Source organism: Filicampus tigris, chromosome 18, assembly GCF_054856515.1.
Source record: "Filicampus tigris isolate MCC_2025a chromosome 18, RoL_Ftig_1.0, whole genome shotgun sequence".
Taxonomy (NCBI): domain Eukaryota; kingdom Metazoa; phylum Chordata; class Actinopteri; order Syngnathiformes; family Syngnathidae; genus Filicampus; species Filicampus tigris.
The window spans coordinates 1,909,692-1,923,718 of NC_141234.1; the positions used below are offsets into that span (position 1 = coordinate 1,909,692).

The 14,027-nt window shown below is 46.4% G+C and overlaps 1 protein-coding gene across 3 annotated transcripts in view; it reads left to right on the forward strand.

Annotated features, from left to right (window-relative positions):
• runx1t1 (RUNX1 partner transcriptional co-repressor 1) overlaps positions 1 to 14,027 on the forward strand; it is a 65,046-nt gene that overhangs the window by 8,200 nt on the left and 42,819 nt on the right. The window contains exon 2 of one of the 3 annotated variants that reach the window (XM_086014369.1): positions 11,256 to 11,327. The gene's annotated coding sequence lies outside the window, so the exon portion shown is untranslated. Of the gene's footprint in view, positions 1 to 11,255; positions 11,328 to 14,027 lie in introns of those variants that run through there. The other 2 variants (XM_086014371.1, XM_086014368.1) reach the window with 2 other exon arrangements.

Genomic DNA, 14,027 nt, shown 5'->3' on the forward strand with positions numbered 1-14,027 from the left:
ACCGGATGGCGTCGATATACGTATTAGTGAAATGATCGTCCGGCGTTTTCCTTAAGATCCCACAAAGGTGACAGCGCAAGCGTGTGTGTGACGACGTGCGAAGAATCAGGCCTTGGTTAGCGTAGTTTGGTCATCTCAGCGGCGTCAGATCAGTCTTTTCCTCGTCTCGGCCCGACGACAACATCAAACGTGCGTTTGTGCGGCCGTTCCGTGTCGGGCCGCAGAACCAGAAAAAAATCGGTCTTTGACGGACCGCGTTTACGTCGGACCTCCTGCGACGGCAAAGCCGAGCGAGCAAAGAAGACGGACGAGCGAAGGGGAAGATGGACGTCCTCCGTCCTTTTGGGCCGTCTATCATCTGCCCCCTTTCTGTTCCGGCGTCCTCGTTAATGACGCGATTGATGTTCACAGCGCCGGCTTATTGTTCCGCCCGATTGCAATTACGGGGGCGACCGTGATCACTTTATTGCACGTCCTTGTTGATTGAAGAATGGAACAACTTGGACCCAATTATTGCCTGTACAGTGCCAATGTCCTTGCTTCTTTTTTTGTTTGAGTTTATTTGAATGTGATGGCATAAACCTGGACAGGAATTTCATCCGCATCGCCGCTGCGTAACGCTTGCTGCCTTCGCTTCGGTCGTCCGAGGACATCGCAACCAACAAATTAATTTTGGAGGTTTTTATCATCGGTTTACTTCTAAATTAAATTGGAGTGTCAAGTTTATGGAACTTCAAAAAAAAAAAATAGTTGAAAAAAATTCTAAAAAATCTTACGATGAGAATTTTTTTTTTTGGGAAAAAAAAGACGTAATTGGTTTAGGAGAATTGTCAATGATTTTCTATCGGCGAAATGTCCTTATTACCACATTCAAGTTGGACTTTGTATGAGAAAAGTTGATAATCATTTTGTTAAAGTATTTTTTTAAAGGGGAAGTCATATTTTTTTTATATTTCTCAAGTAAAACATTTGTATGATAGGAAAAGTGAAATTATTACGTGGGGAGAAAAAAAAAGGCAATTTTTTTGAGAGAGATATTTTTTTTCAGTCAGATTTCTGTGAGAAAAAAAATCCATTTGGGGGAACGAAGCACTTTTTGAAAATATTTTTAGACGGGGAAAAAAAGGCACCATTTTACAATGTCCGGACTTTGTCTCAGTACATTTCAACTTTAATCACATAAAATCACATTGTTTTTTTTCATTGAAAACATAATTCATGTATTTTTTTTTCCTTCATATTTTCAAACAGCTAATCTCAGGGGACCTGATTTGAATTTGCGGTGGCCGCTTTTGTTTAGCGTCTGCACGTTGTCCCGCGCCGAGTCTCCCAAGTGGCCGAGAGCCTCTTTTGGAGTGTTTGCAAAGGGTCATTGAGGCCCCTCAAAGAGCTCACAAGACTTTGAGCCGCTAGCCCTCCTTAAGTGGGGGTGGGGGGTGGCGGGGGGGGCGCTCGCCGCACACTGGCCCCTCTGTGCGCGCGACGGCCACCGCTCCATCCACGGGTCAGCGCCAGTCAAGACGGCCGTCAGTCATTCGGACGCGGCGACAGAGCGGCTTTCAGACAAACGCTCGCCTCAATCACAGCTTAGATGTTGGACACGCAAAGGAAGGAAAAAAACAAAACAATAAAGGCACTTCTGAGGCTCGGGTGGGGAGCATGTGCCAATTGATTAGGTACACTGGGAGTGACACATTGCCTGCAATAAAAATCGCTGTGCGTGTCAGCGGCAAAGAAGTAAAAAAAAGGGAAACTGGAAAGAAAATCATTTTATTGCCCGGACAAAAGTTGCCTTTGTTTCACATTTAAAAAAAATAATTTCCAAGAACAAGTTGGGGGGTGGCTGTAAAGAAAAAAGAAAAAGTCTTTCTATGTGTAGAATGTCAGATTAGTTGACGGGGAAAAAAAATGTCATTTTAAAGTTGTCTGTTTTTGAGTAAAAATGTAACATGTAAAATTTTTTTTTTTAGAAAAGTTATAATAATGCAAGATGAATTTAGTATACTTTTCCAGTGAATAAAGGTGGAATCTTTTGAAATTCTGAATAAAATGATCATTTCAGGACGTGTAATGATATCTAAGGTTCCAAAAACATGACATTTCGGAAATTCACTTACAAAATAGGACATTTTTGAAAGATTGTAAATACCAATGTAAATATGATGTATTTCTTGCAACACATTTTTATCTTGGAATTTTTTTTTAACAACTACAACTCTGAAACTGTGTTGAAAAAAAAACCTGCCTTTCTTTTTTTTGTGCGAAAATTTCTTGCGTGCCCGCCACTTCATGGTCGTAACGTGTCCAACTCGGCGTTGCACTGGCCACTAATTCCTGAAAACAGGATCAGGATGAGCATTTTCTCGTGTTCCCCTCGCGGGTCAGCGGAATAAAGCCTTCAAAATGACCATAAAATAAATCAACACCTCCGTTAAACTATTCAATAAAAAGCCGACGTTGTAATTCTGCAGATTTACGGCACGCTCGTTATATTGGACCGCATTAGTTAAGCGTGTACAGACTTGACACACTTTGTATTTTTAGTAAACTTGGACGAGGGAAGCGCGCTGATGTTTTTTTAAAACATTTTATTTATTCTTTTACGGCCGGCAGATGCGCCAGGCTTAAGAGATTGCGTTTAGCGCGTCGCGCGCTAGCGTTAAGCGGCCGTGGGCACGTGATGGATGTCCTCGCAAGATGTCCGCTCGCTTGCGCCGGTGAGCTTTGACATCGGCTTGATAAGTCACGTTTACGCCCCCCGCGGGGAAGGCTAAAGCTTTCATGGCGTGCTGCGGTATCTAAAAAAAAACAAAAAAAACGATTAAACGTTGATTTCTTGGATCGTACAACAAGGTCCCTCATCAAGGATGCGCCTTCTTTTCAATCAAGTGTGGAGTGAAGAATAAATCATTTTGGGTGGAATTATGAGCCGGAGAAATTTTCCCCCGAATTTTCTATATTTTAAGCTAACGTGAATGGAACAAGTTCCAAACTTTTACATTTTCTAATCGTACTATTTCAAACTCGGACGTTTTGTACGACTTTAGAAGCATATTTTTCCTGGAAAGTTGGATATTTGATGTTAACGTCTTGTGTTAACATCAATAGGATCCATTTTTTTTGGGGGGGGGGGGGGGGGGTTAGGGTTCGGCTGTCAAATTTCCTGTTAAAATGGCAAACTTCCAATTTCGAGGTTCCTTTTTCTATGTCAGCGCAGGTACTTGCAGCCACTTGACTTTTCCACGCTCGAATTTAGCAGCTGAGTCATGTCAGTGTGACATGTTATTGAAATGAATTTCCAGAAATGCGGCGGGTGTAATGGTTGTAATCACTTTGAGTGTTTTTCGTTTGGCTATGGAGCCGCTTTGCACAAAGTGTCATTTGCGTGCAAGGCAGCGGCGCCTTTCAGCAGCCAATCAGCTCAACGGGCCGTCCGCGACTGTGCCGGAGAATTGGCAAATGGCGGCCCAAAGTGCATCCGGAATTCAAATTGCTCACTTTTTGCACACAATGCCGAGGCTAAGTCATTGTCAATAAACGCAAGCGGGCCTTTTTTCTTCTTCAGCCCCGCATTTGCGCAGCACAATGGCCGCCGCGAGTAAATTGGAGCGTTGCTCGGCAAAGACGCGGCAGGAATCCTATTTCAGTTTTTTTTTTTTTTTTTTTTTTTTTTTTTTCACGACTCGTTGCAAACCACGCCAACATTGCGACGCTTCTTGCCGTCGGCAGCAGGTCACTTCCTGCGCCGTTATTTGGGGCTGTGCTGCACCACGTTTGCAATTGGCAGATTTTAACAATAGATAAAACACAGAAGTCATTTAAAAAGATTACAAATATTTACGAGATTGAAGGCGTTGGAAAAATGTGGATTTGGAGGAGAAACATTTCCTTTTTTTTGGTTGTCATTATTGTTGCGTCGGGAAAAAGGGCATTTTCATTGATTTGGGATTTTTTGGGGGTAATTTTTGACTAAAAAAGGTAACTCAGAAGGAGCAAACTCATTTTTCAGAGATTAAAAAAAACAACAACAAAAAAAAAAGTGACATTATCATATTAAAGGAAAACCTTTTGTTGCAGCAATCCTAAACATAAAAAACAGTTGGGTCAAAAAAGCAACCCTTTTCTTGGGTCACTTTGACCCAACTTTCTGGGTCTTTTTTTTTTATATATAAACAAAACAACCAAATGCGTTTGTGTTGTTTTATACAAAACAACCATTTATTTTTTGTCTATAAAACAACCAATTTTTGGGGTGGTTTTGTGCAAAACAACCCAGAAAGTCGGGTCACGTTGACCCAAGTAGTGGATCGGCCCTTTTCTGACCCAAATCGGGTTATTTTTGACTCAGGTGTTTGTTTAGCGCCATGACTTGGGGAGCAAAAGACATGTATTAAAGCAAAAAAGTCAGTGTTGCCAAATTGAAAGGCGTGTGGTCAAATGTGTATCCTCGCATGAGTAGTGAACATGAAGCCGGCAGCTGTTGCGGAATGCTTATTGTCGGTCCGGCCTTTTTACATCCCTCACATGTGAGTAAACAGAGAGCGTGTTGCATAATAGCGTCTTGGGGTTCCCGAGCCAAAATGTCCGGGTGACACAGGTGTTCCCCCTAAATGATGGAGCAGCGCAGCAGCGCGCACTCGGATAGAAGATGGCGGGCAGATGGCGGCCCCCGGGCCCGCCATGCCAGGCGAAGCGTGTGAATGAAAGGTTAGAGCCCGCAGGTTTGAAACCCTGCCAGGCTGGTGGCGGCGGCGGCGGCGGCGCTGGCGCCGGCCTACCCGGCCCACCTGCTTTTCACGCTCGGGGGCATCTGGCGCAGGTTGAGCGGAACCTCGAGACGGCCGCCGCCGCCCGCCGCTCCTTTGCTGGCGCGGACGAACAACGTGAGCGAATTTGGGAGCGGATGAAACTGATGCTATCTTCTGAACCGGATTTGAACCGCCTGGCCTTAAGCCATTCAATTATTTCATTTGACCTTGGTGAGGATAAGCGCTTCAGATGATGGATGGATGATATATATTAAAAACATTTGTCTGTAAAATATATTAACAGTTAGCAATTATAGTGCCACCTGTTGCACTTGGCAAATGTGTTATCAAGTTGAAGGAATTTTTTTCTTGAATATTTTTTTTTTTTGGTTCATTGATTTGTATTTAGAATTTGGTCATTTTTCAATTCAAAATTACGTCCCTTCCTTCCTGGCTTTTTTTTTTTTTAAAAAGTCCAATTTAATTTAAAGTTTTAGTTTTATTACTTTTTCAAGTGGAAATTTTATTTTTCATATTTTTTTTCATTTATTTGTATTCATTTTTTAAAATAGTTTTTTTCAGGTATTTATAGCATCTTTAACATTCGTCAGCCGGCTATTACTAAATATTATTAAATAGTTACGATTTCTTGAACGCATTGATCGTTATTTTTCTTTTTGAAAAATTTTAAGTTAGCACTTGTAGCGCCACCTGTTGCATTTATTCGCTGGATCCTGTGGTTGTATTTGGACCTTTTCATTCAAATATATTTTAAAAAAATGAATTCATGCTATTGTTATCCTTTTTAATGTTGTTGTAAATTCCTCTCCGGTCCTTTTCAGTACGAATTGCGAGGACTCCCCATCCGCGTCATGTTGGCCAACAATGACTCAGCGCTAAACGCGCCAAACTTGGCAAGCCGAAGCGGCTCGCAAATCTCTCAGGCCCGGAGGGTTGCCAGGTCCCGGGCGCGGTTGCCAGGTCAGGCAGGCCGTCTGCGGGGCTGAAAGAGCGAGCGAGCGAGCGAGAGAGAGAGCGAGAGACGCGTCGCCGGCGAAAGTGTAGCGTTTGGCCGGGGGATTAACAATGCAGCCTTTCTCTAAGCCGCCCCTTAATGCCTCGGCAATATGTTTGGACCCGCGTTTGCTCGCCGAGGAGCTTCGCAGATGTTGCGGCATATTTGCGGTCCCGCCCGCACTAAAAAGACACATTACAAGCACCTCGGGGAGCCACTGACGCTAATGATTGGAGGTGCTTTCCGTGAGGTTTAAACGTGCCGAGTTTTGGGAGAAGAGTCCAGATTTACTTTCATGATGTAGCCACTGAAATAGGCCGTTAACTATTATTAGGCACTAAATAGTGTTTGTTTACCTCTGGGTGCCAAAATGAACCGTGAGCGATTCATGTTTTACGGTCTCGAGTCGATAAAGGGGCAGCGTGTTAGCAAAAAGTTGTTGTTGTTGTTGAATGGAGATGCTAACTTCCCGAGCATTAGTGGAGGTTAGCGTTTAGCTCAAAAGCAGCGATTTGATTTTTTTTTTGGGGGGGGGGGGGGGGGGGGGGCAATTCCAAGAGTTGCATTTTAAAGTCAGCCAAATCGGCACAATCAGAATTTGACATATGGGCTACTTTGACTGCGATCAATTTCCCAAACCTCAGGATGTGGGCGGAGCCTTTGACGATTTGCAAGAACTCAATTGTTGTGTGGAACGGCGACTTTCAGTGAGGAATTCAGCCAGAAGAGCTTAAATTGACATGTGGGCTACTTGGGTCTGGATATATTTTGCAGGAAGTACAAAAGTCACATAGCTCGATCATTTGGTCATGCAAAAAGGCGAAACGTTCGTAGCATTAGCTGAGCAAAAAAGCAGCAGGTTTTGTCGCTGCGATTAACATAAGTCGGTTGACGCAAGCGCAAGATGTCAGCGGGCCGTTTGACAATTTACCAACGTAAATGTCAAAAATCCAAATCATTTTGTGTGAATGCTAACTTCCTTAATATCCATTGAAGTAAAGGCAGCGATTTTTTTTTTTTGGGGGGGGGGGGGCGAATTTGAAACCAAATGAGCCCAGATCGGAATCAGGCCTGCTTGACACTTAAGCTGTGATAACTTGGCGTGCCGCAACCAGAAACTCGCCAAGGCTGTTGACACGCGTTTGGGGCCGTGAACTTGCTGCGGAATTCTGAATGTGGGAATTCCGCCGCACGTGTTTGTCAGCGTTTGACTGGAAACGGAATCATCCCGCACCATTTTTCCAGCGGCTCTGTTGAAGCACTTAAGGCTTGATGGGAAAAGCAGGATTAGAGCGAGATCCAGGCCGACCGGTGGAGGGATGATTGATTTTGAAGGACGACGTCGGATTGGGGAATTTTTTTTTTTTTTTTTTTTTCCGGGTTGTATGATTACGATTTTTCGTCTTCTGGCGGTCCCCGAGGCGTGTTTTCACGTGACCGCTTCATCTTCGATGACAGGAAATAGTCACGACCACACAATGTTGCTCACAACGATCCCCGCTGACGACGTCAACAAAAAAGATGGCCGGCTCGTTGGCCATTTTTGGTGGCGTAGGTGCCGTTTTTTTGGGCCTCTTCCAACTACTGCCGAAATGGAAGCGCGTCTACTAAACAGATGGGTGACACGAAAGTGTGCAAATTGTGACTACTCTCCATAGAGTGTGGGCGGAGCCCGGCGTCAAATTGTGAGGATTTGCCGCGAAAGCCGTTTGATCGTTTCCCACTCCTGCGCAGCCTTTCCGACCCTGGCGGGGACTTTGTTTATTTTCGCTTACAGGCTGCTCGTAGACCCCGCGGCGCTGCAGCTGTCACTCTTACAGTGAGACCAAGACCCTCACTGTAAAAGCCCGCCGACAAAAAAACAATGGCGGCCTTTGACGCAGCTGGTAAAGATCAAATGTTGAGCCCCGGGGACTTTTTTCCGCGACCACTCTTAACCTCCGGCCCCGCAACTGAAGGACTTTCCATGCCCGCTGAGCTGGAATCGGCGGCGCCGAAAAAGAAAAAGCAGTGTGTGCCGCGCACTTGAAAAGGGACGGCGGGCCTCGGGGCGGGTCAGCCGGCCACCGCGGGCTCCCGACCGGTCGCCGGCGGCCGGCGGCCGGCCTGACGGAAAGCAGACGGCGAAAAGGTGACAAGCGAGGGAGGTGACGTGTCGCTTGGGCCGCGCAGAGACGCCGGGCGGCGATGACAAAGTGCTCTTGATAACAACTGCAGACGTGACGTCGCCGGAGAGTCTGGCAAGTTGGACGTGGAAATGCACAACGAGCAGGCAGGAATTCCTGCCGGCCGGGCTACGGTTCGTCCCAAACAAAAAGCGCCGAGTCATGCGGAATGCTTCAGTCAAGTCGCGGTCGAGGTGTTCCGATGCAAAGCAAAGGTGGAGGTGATTTGCGATCGGGTGGGTGAGCACCAGCGTAGTCGAGTCAGTGGACGGACACAAGGGCGGCATTCCTGCGCTATCCCAGCGAGCCGCCAAGTCGTCCCGCCGTCTGCTCTGCGTCACGTCGCGTCGCCGTCCCAAGCTGGCAGCTCCTAATTTGCAGGCCGGCTCGCAAGAGTCTGCAGAGCGTTCAAGCGCTCGGTGAGAAGAAGCAGCGCTCCTCGCTTGTTGAGCGTCGCAAACGTTAGCCTGACTCAAAGACTTGGGACTCATTTTCACCTTGGACTTGAATCTCATGACTTTTTCGAATCATTCTGTTTCATCGAGACATTTTCTACAATATTCTCGGTTTACCTTCGCTACTTTCCGCCCGACTTTTTTCTGGCAGTATTACGACTTTTTTTTTTTTTTTTTAATTCCGATTTTATTCTTGTAACATGATTTCACTCTCTCAAGGTTCTGACCCGAATTGAATGGTCATATTTTTTTCTCGTAGCTCTGGTTACCTGACCAATTTCTGCTCGTAAAGTTCTCTCTCGTAATGTGAGGTTTTCCTCGCAATTTCAGGACTTTTGAATCCTACTATTCAGACTGCTCACATAAATGTATGACTTTTGATTTTTCCCGTAATATGACTTGATTGTCATATTACACTTCATTCTCAAACTTAATGACTTCAACGTTTTTTGTTTTTTTTTGTAACGTTCGCATTTCTTTCTCATAGCGTCTTCTGATAACATTGAGACGTTCTCTTCTCATTTTACATCATGACTTTTGTCACATTGCAACTTTTTTCCGCGCTATGGGTATGTCACCAAATGCAGGCTAGATAATAAAACGAAGCAAAAAAAAGATGACGAGCGGCAGCGTGGCGCAGCCAAACAGCTTGTTTAACCCCCCCGTCTACTTTTGGAAGTCGTCCGAAAAACGCGTCGCCGCGGCAGCTGTTTGAACCAGACGACATTGGCACGCTGTTGCTTTTGCACGCCGCCATACGGGACGCAGCGTGACGGCCACAATAAGCGAGCGCTAAGTAACCGACGCTCGCCGCGCGGCGGCCCGCCTGGCCGACTTCCACCGGGAGAGACGGCGCACCCCCGCCGATCCAGACGCACCTCCAGTAATGGCTTCCGTCCTGGCAAGCCGAGCTGGCTTTTGGGGCTAAATGGCTTCTGGCGTCCACTCGTTGACATCATGACTTCTTTGTGCCGTAATTGCGCCTTTGCCCGCTTGCCTATTGAAAGGCATCAAAAAAAACAGTCCGGTGGGATGCATTGTGGTCGTCCACCAACGATGCATTTGTGCTTCGTGTAGCACTTAGTGCCCAGAAGGCAATTTAGATCATAAAGAATCAAATAAGAGTAGCTGCTGTAATAACAATAATAATCTTTGTTGCATTGATTATGCATTTTATTACAATAAAAGTATATTTGTATGAATAATGAATACCATCAAAGAGATAATGCAACTAATCAGAATATCTCTTTAAAAAAAAACAGAAAAAATGCAGCCCCCTAAAAATTGAAAATGTGCAAAACTATATACACACATGATGATAAAAAAAATGCTTTAATAAATAAGAATAAATTGCAAGAGTATTAGATAATCGATGAAAATGCCTGATATAATCCATACTTCATTCACACAAATGGACGTAACAATATTTCAACAGTGTTACTACGGCTGTCTTGAAAAGTAACTTAGTTACTTTACTGATTACTTGACTTGGTTGCATGACTGATTACTTGATTTTAAAGCGGAAGTCAACCCCGACAATCTTCTTTACGAGAACACGTTCAGTGCAGGCCCACTCGTCCAAACACGACATTCTGATTCATATTGCGTTTGTGGAACATACGTTCGCAGCAAAAGGCACCGACTTTTAGCCACCTCGCGCGGCGGCCATTTTGTCACTTCTGTCAACTGGAAATGACATCACGGTTGCTGAGGGCTCAGGTCACGACCAATCATGGCTCGCTTCACTAAACAGGTGAGCCACGTCGTTCAATTTGTGAACGCTGAGGACCTCTGCAATTGATGCCCACCCAAAATGCTTTGTAATGACGTATAACTGCCACGAGGTGGCGGCAAAGAGTTTTTTTTCTATTAGACAAAGCTATGGTCTAACGAATGAATATTTACGATTTAGTCTGACAACAAAAACAGCAACATTTTTCAGCAAATAACAGAGCACAGGTTCCCTCCCCCCCCAAGAATTTTTGAATTGGCAAATTCTGAAAATTCCGACCAACAAATTCACAAAGGTTCACTATATGAGTGTATTGCACCTTATTAAAGATAATTCGTTTTCCCTGCTGAGTCGCCGCGGCGCGCGGGGGCGCCCATCTGTTCGCCCTCCCAGCTGAGCGCTGCAAGATGGCCGCCGTCTCCTCACTTGACTTTTCCCTCCGTTTGCATCTATCTCCTGGCGTCCATCCTCTTCTTTTGTCTTCCTTTGTGGTGTGCGAAGCGGAATGTTAATTTTGCATTCGTGAACATGAATTCATTTACACGCCGGGCCGTCGTGTAAATGAGCTCCTGGAGATGCTCCAGGTGGCCAACGGGGGAAAAAAAAAAAAAAAAAAAAAAAAGAGAGCGAGAGTGGAGGAAGAAGAGCAGGAAGGCCTGAAACAATCTCCTGACCTCTGTCGCCCCACTAAGCTGTCGCATCAATCACACGCAGAGAATGGGAAGGGGGGGAGGGGGTTAAAGAAAGGGGGGGGGCACAGGTGGACGAGCACCTGCAAGAAGGCCACATCGAGCCTCAGCAATTTCAGCTTTACACATCTTTGAAGGAGCGTAAACATCACTGCAGTCCAATTGTAGAGTTGCGCACCTTCATTGCAGTACCACCTTGTGCCACAACATGCCAGGCAGCGCTGAGCCTGACGCCGCGCGATTAAAAGCACAAAGAAGAGGGCAGTCGAGCGATGATTACGGCTATTGTCGTCATGCGATATTGTTTTCCGAGATTTCAACGTCACGTCTGTGCTCATTTCCGTTAGCCCCTCCGTTAGCATCGAGCTAACCGACCTTTGTTAGATGTGGTGAGCATTTTGCCGTTTACATATTCCGTGTTTAACTCTCTCTTTTTTGTGTTTTGTGTCAGTTTAGCGGTAAACCAGCTGGGAGGCGCAAATCAAGCAAGCACGCCGCGCCTCTTGTTTGGAGAACTGTGTGGGTGAGTCTTTTGGTTTCTTGAAAGTGATGTTATATGTTCGTCTCCCCATTTCTTGACTGAGAAAAGGTGTGAAGGAATACTTTATAAAGGTGTTTAAATGACATTAAATATGTTTTGATGTTTAAAAGTGTTTAAGGTGAGTGACAGGGGTACATTTTTTTTATGAGGTGAGGGCCAAGCCCCCCCAAAATGTTTTTCATTGTCTATATTATTTCAAACCACTCAACTGTCTCAAACTATGATCCCAAAACACTTTCAAATCATTTCAAACTCATTTTACAACCTTTACGTGGGGGGGGGGGGGAGGCATACAGATTCTTTAATTTCAGAAGTGCAGGGTGAAGGTCCACAAGCCAGAAAAATACAAATGACCACTTCCCTTTTAAGCAGTTTTTTTTTTTACATTTTTAAAAATGCAGGCACACAATAATTCCACCATGAACCCAGTTAGTTTCTTAAGCATTGTCTTTGATTCTGCTTTTATAAAACACGGTGCGTTTTTCTTTCCTGATTCACATCCTGTAAAAGAAAAAAATTTTGCTGACTCGAGAGGGGCTTGAGCAGATGAATGACATTTCAATTCCTTTCAATGTGGAAAATGGATTTGATATACGGTACTCATTGATTGGAGGTCTTTGCCCTGCATCGGGCTGGGCCTTGGGGGGGGGGGGGGGTCTAGGGGGTCTTTGCCAACTCGGTGTCCCCCAAGGCCGGACTCTCCTAAAATGCGCTGCCATCTTGGCTTAATACAGTCAATAATCGTAATGGGGTGATCAGCGCGGCAAGCCCCCGTGAAATGGCTTCACAGCTGGCAGGTGGGTGGGGTCGGGGCGGGGGGAGGGAGGGGGGGGGATGCTAGCTGCCGATGAATTAGACAAAGTGACAGAAGAAAATGTGGAGGAGTGGAGTAGAAAGGTGGAGGCTTTACGGCAAGGCAGATGGGACGATTGATGGCGTCGGAAAAAAGTGTGTGTGTGGGGGGGGGTGGGCTCTTAAAAGTGTAATATAGGCGTCCCCCAAGGAGGAGATTAATGGCGTGCGCCTCTTCGGCACGCCGGCAGCGCCTCGTAAAGCAGGGCCGCACATCTGGCACAAGCGGGGACGGGCGAGCGGGCGGTGCTGAAGGTGGGCGCCCGTCCCTCGGCGTTTTCAGCGTCTGCTGCACAAAAAACGGGGGCGGCATTTCATTTTGTCGCTGTTCCGCCAACATACAATGATGAAAACTCCAATTTCAATTCACTAACGACACCTGACAAGAATTAAGGCCGGCATCGACCCCGGTATCGCTACTTGCCCGTCCCTAATCGTGGCTGAGCGAAATTTCAGGAAATTCATAGTTAAAATAAGAAAACAAAAAAAAAACACCAGACCAAATCAGGCTTAACATTTTGTTGCTCGTCTTTGCCCAGAATGAAAAATACGGCTCCAAATCACACGAGGCAGAGATTCAACATCAACAAAACACTGCAATCTTGTTGCGTTGAAAGCGAGCATCACGTGGGACCAAGGTGGCACTTTTCTACCCGTCGAAGCGGCACATCCCCCCCCCCCCCCTTTGCCGCCGCGTTCCGACACAGATGGCGTAATTAAAGGGAGGTGAGGCGGGGAGGCAAATTTATCTTTGATCAGCACCCTCCGCCTCCAGATTGTCATCGCCGTTGCTAGCGCGTTAGCGATGCTAGCGCGCCCGAGATGGATGGATGGAGGGAGGATGGTGAGCAAGCGCGGGGGGGGGGGGGGGCGAGCGGGAGGTGGGGTGCGAGCGCGCCGTCTAGGCAGGCAGCCCTTCTTTTGTTCGCCGCGTGCTACCGCAGCCTCCCGCCGGGAGGAGGAGAGCCGCAATGATCTTTGCCGAGCTCTTCAGAGGGAATCATACATGCTGAAGCGCATACTGCAGGCCACGCGCGCATCATCCACCTTTGTCTGCAGCTCATTCTTAGTTCACGCGCCTCCTTCCCCCCCCCCCCCCAACGAAAGGGGCTTTGATCTCTTCACGTTGGCGCCCTTTCACAACTGTTCTTTGCTCTCTTGATTTTTCCGACGCAATGCATATTCGAGAGGACGACTTCACGCCACCAAATTGATCACAGTTGTCGACATGATCAGAGTATTGCTCGAAAGAGTTGACGTTTCACCGTTCGCAGTTCTTAGCAGGCTATGCCCGTCGATCGTCGCAGGGACGGCTTCAGCCAAAATGGCCGACTCCCGCTTCAATTTTGTCCAATGTGGGTCCTTGAGACTTTCGTGCCTTTTGTCTCGGCAGACATGTTCGTTCAATTTCAGGTTGATGCTGATTTTTTTAATTTCCGAATCCTTCAAATGATCTTTTGCCCTAAAGCGACTGCTTCGAATCAAAATGGCTGACTTCCGCTTCAGTTTTGCATGTGGGTCCTTGAGACTTTTTTCGTGCGTTCTGTCCTGGTAGACATGACTGTTCAACTTCACGTTGATCGGGCAAACTGCTGTCAGGAGCTAATTTCCCCCAACTTCTTAACACTTTAACTTCACACTAGCAAGGGAATTTAGCGGGTTGTTATTTTTAAGAAGGAATGAGTGCTCGCACACGCAAAATAGTGGCCGTGTTTGTATTTGGTGCTTTTGTCGTCACCTGCACCGGCATCCGACCCCGTGATGTCAAAGGTGCGCCATCTCCATCTGCATTTGCATTCTTCTGCCACCCTTGCGGGAAGCATCTCATTC